At 45.5% G+C, this 8942-nt stretch overlaps 1 protein-coding gene across 1 annotated transcript in view; it reads left to right on the top strand.

Annotated features, from left to right (window-relative positions):
- The first annotated feature begins 8019 nt into the window (after positions 1-8019).
- The window catches only part of SH3RF1 (SH3 domain containing ring finger 1), a 176507-nt gene continuing 175584 nt past the window's right edge, over positions 8020-8942 (top strand). Inside the window, exon 1 of the mRNA XM_004040605.4 lies at positions 8020-8370. The gene's annotated coding sequence lies outside the window, so the exon portion shown is untranslated. The remainder of the gene's footprint in view (positions 8371-8942) is intronic.

Below are 8942 nucleotides of genomic sequence, written 5' to 3'. Positions count from 1 at the left end.
GCTTTATAAGTAATTTGCAGCTTGTGAGTAAAGCCATCCCTCTTTTTTCTCCATATTTTCTTTAATGCTTTGTAGTATGGGCCACAGACTATTTTCAAATTCTTCTTTGCTTTAAGATCCTCCCTCCCCCTGACCTTTTGACTAAACATTTCTTCATTTTCCTATAGTGAAGGATCTGATTTTAGAACTCTGGCCAACTTACCTGATCACATTTCCTCTAATATGTCAACTTAGCCATAACAGCTTTGAACATCTAACCTTTCCTTAACCCCTGTCACATTCATACAACTACACATAACAATATATACAGTTCCTTTTCATTTATCAAAAGAAAGAATCCTTGGGGAATAAAGATTTGACAGCTCCTGTTACAAGATAATTGTAATACTTTAAAAAAGGAGAGAAAGAGAGATGAGACAGATGGTGTACACTGGAGACATGTGGAAGTTTGCTTGAAAAATAGCTTCAGAAATTCAATTGAGACTGAAAAGAAATTATGCAAATCATCATTTTTGCATAAAAGCATTATGGAAAACAAGGAAATTATCTTAATCTTTAGTCTTCCACAATCTTGTCAAAGAGAAAGAATGTCAACTGGACTGATATCATCTTGGGTTCCTATTTTTTTAAACACTCTACAGCCTTTTATTTGAATTACAGGGGAAAGAGATTGTTTGAGAAAGATTATTTAAAACATTATTTTCTATATTGCTACACTTAGGTTTAATTCAGTAACATCAATCATTACTAAATTTTTTGATGAGTTACTCAGTACTTTTATTTTACGTATAATTTACATGGGGAAAGCTTTGTAATAAATGTATCAGATACTCTATCAGATTAATTTATATGGCATAAAAAGATGATGGAATTTAATTTTTAAAGTTATGTTGGCCAGGTGCGGTGGCTTGTGCCTGTAATCCCAACACTTTGGGAGGCTGAGGCAGGTGGATCACTTGAGGTCAGGAGTTTGAGACCAGACTGGCCAACATGGTGAAACCTCGTCTCTACTAAAAATACAAAAATTAGCCAGGCATGGTGGCATGCGCCTGTAATCCCATTTACTAGGGAGGCTGAGGCAGGAGAATCACTTGAGCCTGGGAGGCAGAGACTGCTGTGAGCTGAGATCGTGCCATTGCACTACAGCCTGCGCGACAGAGTGAGGCTCTGTCTCAAAAAATAAATAAATAAAAATAAATAAATAAATAAATAAATAAAAGAGTTAGCTATAAACAGAAGAAAATGTTATGATGGGATCATTTCTACTCATTATGGAATCAGAGAATATAGGCTTGTATTTGATTACACATATGAATTAGGGTGGATAAACTGATAAAGGCAGCCAACATCCTTTGCCTAACAGTATAATTTAAAAAGAAACCTGGGTCATAATTTTTGAGTTTCTGGTGAATCCATGCACATGTTTGCTTTTTGTGTGTATTTTTAAGCTGGCCTATTTAGATGCATTAGAAAAGTTTACCATTATCTTTAAATTTGATCAGAAAGAAAGAAATCTGAAAATTGATAAATAATCTTTAATATATAAAGATGGTTACCGAGGAAGATTATGGAATTTCATTTCCTGAAGATGGTTAGATAAAGCGATGGATATTTATCTAGTCTCTCCCTAATACTTTGGTTTAGGTAAAGTTTGCTTGTGAGCAAAAAGACCACTTCAAGGTTTGAACTTTTAAAATGATAATGGCATTTGACAAGAAAAATTAGTTTTAATAGAAAGGAACAACTCCTATTTTTTTTTTCCTCATATAGGTTAAATTTATCTTTGAACTTTGGTCAGAAATATATTAGAGGCATCTAATTTTCAGGCATGTTTTTGTTGATATTTAACAGTACTAAACAACAGGACCTTCTGAGGCTTGACACGGGTGACCTCTGTTCACATTTGGGGTCCTGGAGTGGGCTGGGGCCAGCGTGTGTGTTTCTCTGGGTAGGCTAATATTTTAGCTCCCTTTTAAAACTGATATCCTTTAAAAATCTGTCCAGCATTTATTAAGAGGAGAGGCTGAGTGCTGTATGGAGGGTGGGCAGGGAAGAGGGGCACAGACTGGAATGAATGGAGGTGGCCACACTCAATCCCTCTCCTTTTGTCCCTAGCAAACTAGCCCTGGCTCATAGATCCCATATCCTTCTCAACAAAAACAAAGCTCTAGAGTGCCCTTTTAAAATTAGCTTCCCTGGTCAGTGCCTGGGTTATTTCCCTTTAAATGTGCCTCTGGACAAGCCTACATATGTGTTTCTCAGTTTGTGGTCCCAGCATCATGTACATGAGAATCACCTGATTCTTGAACCCAGGCTGGACCTACTAACTCTCCAGGGATGAGGGGAGCACGTCTGAATTTTAAACCAGTGTTGCAGGTAGTTCTGATTGCATTAAACCTCAAGAATCTCTCCCTGAAGGCTGGGTTAGAATTAGTCCATATAGAGAACTCTAACTTTCTCCAGGTATTTCATTGTCAAACACAGCTTCTCTAGCCGGGTGTGGTGGCTCATGCCTGTAATCTCAGCACTCTGGGAGGCCAAGGCGGGTGGATCGCTTGAGCTCAGGAGTTCAAGACCAGCCTAGCAAACATGGCAAAACCCCATCTCTACCAAAAATACAAAAAATTAGCTGGGCATGGTTGTGTGTGCCTGTAGTCCCAGCTACTTGGGAGGCTGAGATGGGAGGATCGCATGAGCTGGGAGGTGGAGGTTGCAGTGATATTGTGCCACTGCACTGTAGCCTGGGTGACAAAGCAAGACCCTGTCTTAAACAAAACAAAACAAACCAACCCAAAAAAACAGCTTCTCAAATGTTCAGACCTGTTTCAAGAAGGCTGGAGGAAGATGCAGTTCAGTTACCTCCTACTCATCAGTCTAACTTTCTTCCTAGCATCCTTCCTGATCGAACTGAAATCCTTGGGGAGTGCCTATAAATATTCCATCTGCTCAGATTTTTTTGCCAGACAGTGGAGTTTGCACCACCTTCCCACTACTGCCGACCAAAATAGCCTCTCTGGGCTTGCCTGACTCCAAGAGCCCGGTTTCCTGACAACTATGGTGCCTCATGACCACTTGGCTTTATACAAGGGGATTCCATTGCCCTTAGATGTCCTTTGTGCAGTTGGGATGGAAATAATTAACGCTGGAAGGAACCTTAGATAGAATCCAATCCACTTCCTAATTATATGGAAACAGATGCAGACAGATACATGGTAAAAAAGGCAAGAAACAAACATTTTATTGGGTCCCTACTAAGTGCCAGGAAGGTGCTATACTAGGTTTTTCATTTTGTCCCTAGTTTTTTTACATCAGGCTTTCAAAGTATATATTATATCCATTTGTATAGATAAGGAAGTTGAAACTCAAAAAAATTAAAGAAATTTGCAAAGTCATTCAGTTAGGTAGTGGATCTATAAAAATAATACTGTCATTTCTTAAGCACTTACCATGTGTCAGGCATAGTTTTAAGCATTTCATTTTTATTAACGTATATAAAATCACCACAAAAACTCTGTGGTAGGTAGTATTGTTATACCTATTTTACAGGGGGAACTCAGGCACAGAAGACTGGAAACTTGCTCAAGGTCACCCAGTTAGTAGGTTGTAGAAACGCTGACTCCAAAGCTCTCTCCATAATCAGGTACACTAGAGAGAAATGGAAGCAGGTACTTATTGTCCAAGTAGGAGATAGGCAGGACTGAAATAAGGATTGGGAGGAAAAGAGAGATGTAAGAAGCACTTCTGATGCTCTCTGGATCATCCATCTGGATGGTAGGAGGGGGAGGGATCAGGGGGAGAAGGGGAAGCTGAAGATAATCTGCATTTTCTTGCTTGCCTAGGGAACTGAGGGGATGGTGACGTCATTAACTAAGACCTTGAATAAAGATAAACTGGCATTGCGTTTATGTTCTGTGTTACAGAGCTGGTGTTTAGCTGTTTCTGCAGCTTAACTGTGAAACATAAGAGAAAGAATCAAGAATCATGTGTCCTCATCTTCTACATCAAACTTACTGATTGATAGTTTATAAGAAAGACTCTCAATGGAACTTGGAACATTGCTTGCCTGATTTCCCATCTGTAGGGCAGTGAGGTACTAAATATCTATGTAGATTTAGGATAGCAAGAAATGTAAATGTATACTTGATTAACTCCTTATTTGAGAATTAGTTACTGGAACCCACTATGTGTTGGCTGTGAAGGACGTAATGGTAAAGAAGACAGACCCAGTCACTGACTTCAGGGAACTTATATTCAGGTAAAGAAGATAGGCAATAAATAAGGAATCAAAAAAATTAGCAAAAAGTGCTGCAAAGAAGACAGAAAGAGTACTATACTGGGATGCAGTGGTGCAGGGTCCAAGTGGCAGTGAGTCTTGTAAGACAAAGACTATGTTTGACTGTAAATTTCAGGCATGATGGGAAGTAATTGATGAATTTGGAGCAATGTAGTAACTGATATGTTATGCATTTTTTGTTGCTCACTCTGAATGTTACTACATTCTGGGCGAGATTATGGGGACAAGAGTGGAAACAGAGAGGCTGGTTTGGGACGGACAGAGACAAAGGGTGATGGTGGCTTAAATAAACTTGCACTGGAGGCAAAGGAAAGTGGGTATAAATTGAAATATATTTTGGGAGAAGCTAGCAGAATTGATGGAGAGGAAAAGGGAAATCAAAGATGACCCCTAGGTTTCTAGTTTGAACAACTGAATGAAGAGTGCTATCATTTACCAATATCATGGCAACTGGAGAAGAAACAAGGTTTGAAGGAAAATGATAATCAGACACATGTATATATATCCGTGTGAAAGCATAGTACCAAAGTTTACCAAAGAGTGCTCTGGATTGGATATTTAAGTACCTGATTTTTGTCACCACTTAGAGCAATAACTTATCTACATCTTGTTTTTTCCCGTCTACATGGAAATAATCATATCTGTTTTTACCGCTTCTGAGGGATGCTGAGAAGACAGATGAGATAATATATATGAAAGTCCTTTGAAGTCTTGGGAGGATAAGAACTGTGTAAACGCAAGCTATCATTATTAGGTCACAGGGTGTGTTTTATGTTTTTCATGGTTCTACTCAAAGTCACAGGGATCTTAAGCACAACATGCTTACATTCCTTCCTTCATGTTCAGTTCCCAGACATGAAAAGATGAACATGCTTCTCTTCCCCAACTGCGCCTTTCCCTATAGTATTGACAGGACTTTGCAATTACTAGAATTATACCAAACTTATTTATTTATTCGAGACAGAGTCTTGCTTTGTCACCCAGACTGGAGTGCAGTGGCGCAATCTCGGCTCACTGCAACCTCCACCTCCCAGGTTCAAGCAATTCTCCTGCCTCAGCCTCCCAAGTAGCTGTGATTACAGGTGCCTGCCACCATGCTTGGCTAATTTTTTTTTTTTTTTTTTTTTTGTATTCTTACTAGAGACAGGTTTTCACCATGTTGGCCAGGCTGGTCTTGAACTCCTGACCTCAGGTGATCCACCTGCCTCGGCCTCCCGAAGTGCTGGGATTACAGGTGTGAGCGACCGTGCCTGGCCTGTCCCAAACTTTTTTAAGACCCTGGGAAGAAAGGACTTTGCCCAGAATAACTGCCTCGGTGATTCTTGGCAGATTATGATAATGATGCTATCTGACTTTAATAGATATACAGACTACAAAGAACCAGCATGTTGTCTCATCTAGTCATCCCACAACACTCTGAGAAAGATATTTTTTTTTTCACCACTTGACAGAAAATGGCTCAGGAGGCTAAAGTAACTTGCCTAAAACTTCACTTTACAGCTGGAGTAACTAAAGCTAATAAAAGTGTTGTGTTCTAAAAACTATAGAACATGCACCAGGGGCATTCAAAGAACTGCAGCCACATCCCAGATAATATTCATGAGATGTATGCCAGATTCTTTGACCACTGCAGTCTTGGGACACACTGTCTTCAGTTCTTTGAAAACGGGTGTGGCCAGGCACCGTAGCTCACGCCTGTAATCCCAGCACTTTGGAAGGCTGAGGCGGGCAGATCACCTGAGGTCACAGGAGTTTGAGACCAGCCTGACCAACATAGAGAAACCCCGTCTCTACTAAAAATACAAAATTAGCCGGGTGTGGTGGGTGCCAGCCTGGGCAATAAGAATGAAACTCCGTCTCAAAAAAAAAAAAAAAAAAAAAAAGAAAAGAAAATGGGTGTGACTATTGATTTTCTTTTGCCGGGAGTTTCAAGAGCTGCACCATTCTACCTATGACCTTGTGTGCTGCTCTCTAAAAATACACAGGAAACCAAAATAAGAACACAATAAAAACTGTCCCTTGCTTTCGAGTAATTACATGATTAACAGTTTCTTCTTTCCCTTGGGAAGAGACACACTGCTTTGCTTTGCCTAGGGTGGGGATATGACGGTCCTGTGCAAAAGACAGGGCCTTGGAATGGTGGAAAGAGAACTGGACTTGGAATCCAGAGAGCTGGGACTGAGTCTTGGTTCAACATTACCTACTGTGTGACCAGGGGAAAGTTAACCTATTTGAGCTTCAGTTTTAATAACTGCAAATAATCCCTATCTGTTTATTGACTGTAATCTTCTGGTCAGCCTCATCTTCATCTATCTGCCCAGTTCCACATGCAGAACTAAGTAGTAACTTTCAGTTTGCAAACTGGACTAGAAATTCTCCATTCCATTCATTCCTTCCGTCGTCTTTCTCAGCTCAAATGCCCATGTATTTGCTCACTTCTAATGGAAGGGGAAGTGGGCTATTATTTTTGGTTTTCATACATTATGACTCTCAGCATATGAATCTATTTAGAACAAGACTGAGAAAAGATGACATAGAGGGTTGCTGTGAGAATTGAACTGATGCATGAAAAATGTTCAGCACAGTGCCTGATTTACAGTGAGTGATCATTGTTAGCTGTCATAATTTTTTCAGGCTTATGTGATCCTTATGTCTTGAATGGTTTAGCTGTGGCCCTAGCTGGAGACTAGAGGATAAACTGAGACTCCTCGTCAAATCATAAACCTAGTTGGTGGCTGGGCAGAGATTTCTTGCATCATCTGTTGTAACCCTTTCTTCTTATAACCACCTAGTTTCTGCCCACCTTTGAGGAAGGGTATTTGGGATAACTTTTTGTAAATTGATGGTAAATGCAAATATAGTAATGTCAACTTTAGATCAGTGACAAAATTTTAATTTGCTTCTCCACTAAATCGAGACTAAAAAACCTCAAAACCTATGGACAAGATGTTTTTCAAAACTCCACTTCGGTTTACAGGTGTGTGCTTGGGGCAACAAAAACAAAGATTACTGCGATGATGGCAGCCACCCAGGCTCAGATAAAAGAGGCGCCTCTCAGCGTGCTTTGCGGTGCCAGCCCACCTGAGGTCAGACTCAATCATCCCCACTTAGGGCAGGGATAACAGAGCCCTCGAGCCTGGGTTGGAAGTCCGTACTACCGTTTTCCTAGTCTTGGGCTTTTGGGTCAGCGGTCCTCCAGGCTTGCTCCGGTTTGGGTCCTGGGGTGACTGATGGCTGGGTGCGGACAGGTGGCCGCGGCACTGTCCCCATCGATTCACCACGCCGCTCTCGGCCCTAAGGGGCAACACTTCGCTCCGACTCTACCAAGTAAGTGTCCGGGGTGGGCAACCAGATGCAAAGCGCAGCGGGATCGGTTCCCGCCAGGGCTGCTCCCGCCGCCTCCGCGGACCCAGCCCCTCCCGCGCCGCGACTCGCCCAGCCTGGGGAGGAAGGGTCCGTCCAGGGCGCCCAGCCCCGCCGGGGGGAGGAGGAGGCGGCGGGACCCTGTCCCGGGGCTTCTTCCTGCTTCCCCCAGCCTCCACTCCCGCCGCCTCCCCGTCCGGTGGCTCCATTTTTCAGGCGCGTTCTCCTCAGGGAGGAGGCGTCCGTCCCCGAGCCTTCCCCTCGTAGTCCCCTGGGGGCCCCGCTCCCCATCCTCTAGGCTCTTGCAGCGCCCCCTCAGGCCGCCGCCCCAATCCCGCCCCCGGGCTCCGGCGGGGTACTGGGCGCAGGTCACCTCAGCGCGGGAGGCCGGCGCGGCGGCGGGTGGCTCCGAGAGGTGCCGCGCCCGCTCCCTGGGAAGGCGCTGTGGCGCGGAGCCGCCCCCTTGCGCCCCGGGCGCCGGCTGCGGCCCGGCCTCCTCCTTCTCTTCCTCCGCCCTCCTTGGCTGGGAAAGTGGGAGGCGGCGGCGGCGGCGTGGTGTGTGTGCGCGCGTGAGGGGGGCAGCAGAGAGGAGTCTCCCGGTGCCGCCGCGGCGTCAGAGACACTGCGAGCGGCGAGCGCGGTGGGGCCGCATCTGCATCAGCCGCCGCAGCCGCTGCGGGGCCGCGAACAAAGAGGAGGAGCCGAGGCGCGAGGTAGGGCGCGCGGCCGGCTCGGGGTCGACGGGGACCCAGCGTCGGCGGACCCCTAGCCGCGGAGAAGGCGGTGGTCTCGGCATTCCCCCATCCCCGCCCTGGGTCGGTCTCTCTCTACCCTCGCCCTCGGGTCCCCGTGGGCCGGGAATCAGGACCTGCGGAAGCGGAGCAGCCCGCGGCCTCTGCCTTCTCCGGGCAGGAAGCTGCCAGGGCTCCGTGCCGCGGTCTCCCCGGGCGCAGCCCAGCACCCCCTGCTTCCCGGATGGCGCGGTCTCTCTGGGGACTGTCGCCTTATCTCGGCTGGGCTAGAAAGCTGCTTCCCCGTGGCACTCTGTGGGGCTGAGTTTCGCAACTTAAGCCTGCGCATTTATTTTTAAGTCCTTGAAAACTTCCCGCAGTCGTGTAGAGGGATTTGTGTCCCCGGCCTGAGCTAAAGGGAGGCGGAGATGAGGGAGGCTGTAGGTGAGATCCCCACGCCGGGACCGGCCGGGCCGCAGCCCCAGGCCGCGACCGGCTCCTGCCGGGTGCCGCCGACACCTGGCCCCGGGGTGTGTCTGCGGCGAGCGGCCGCC

Source organism: Gorilla gorilla, chromosome 3 (genome assembly GCF_029281585.2).
Source record: "Gorilla gorilla gorilla isolate KB3781 chromosome 3, NHGRI_mGorGor1-v2.1_pri, whole genome shotgun sequence".
Lineage (NCBI taxonomy): Eukaryota > Metazoa > Chordata > Mammalia > Primates > Hominidae > Gorilla > Gorilla gorilla.
Note: the sequence above shows the minus strand (reverse complement) of the source record. Positions and strands in the feature narration are given on the sequence as shown.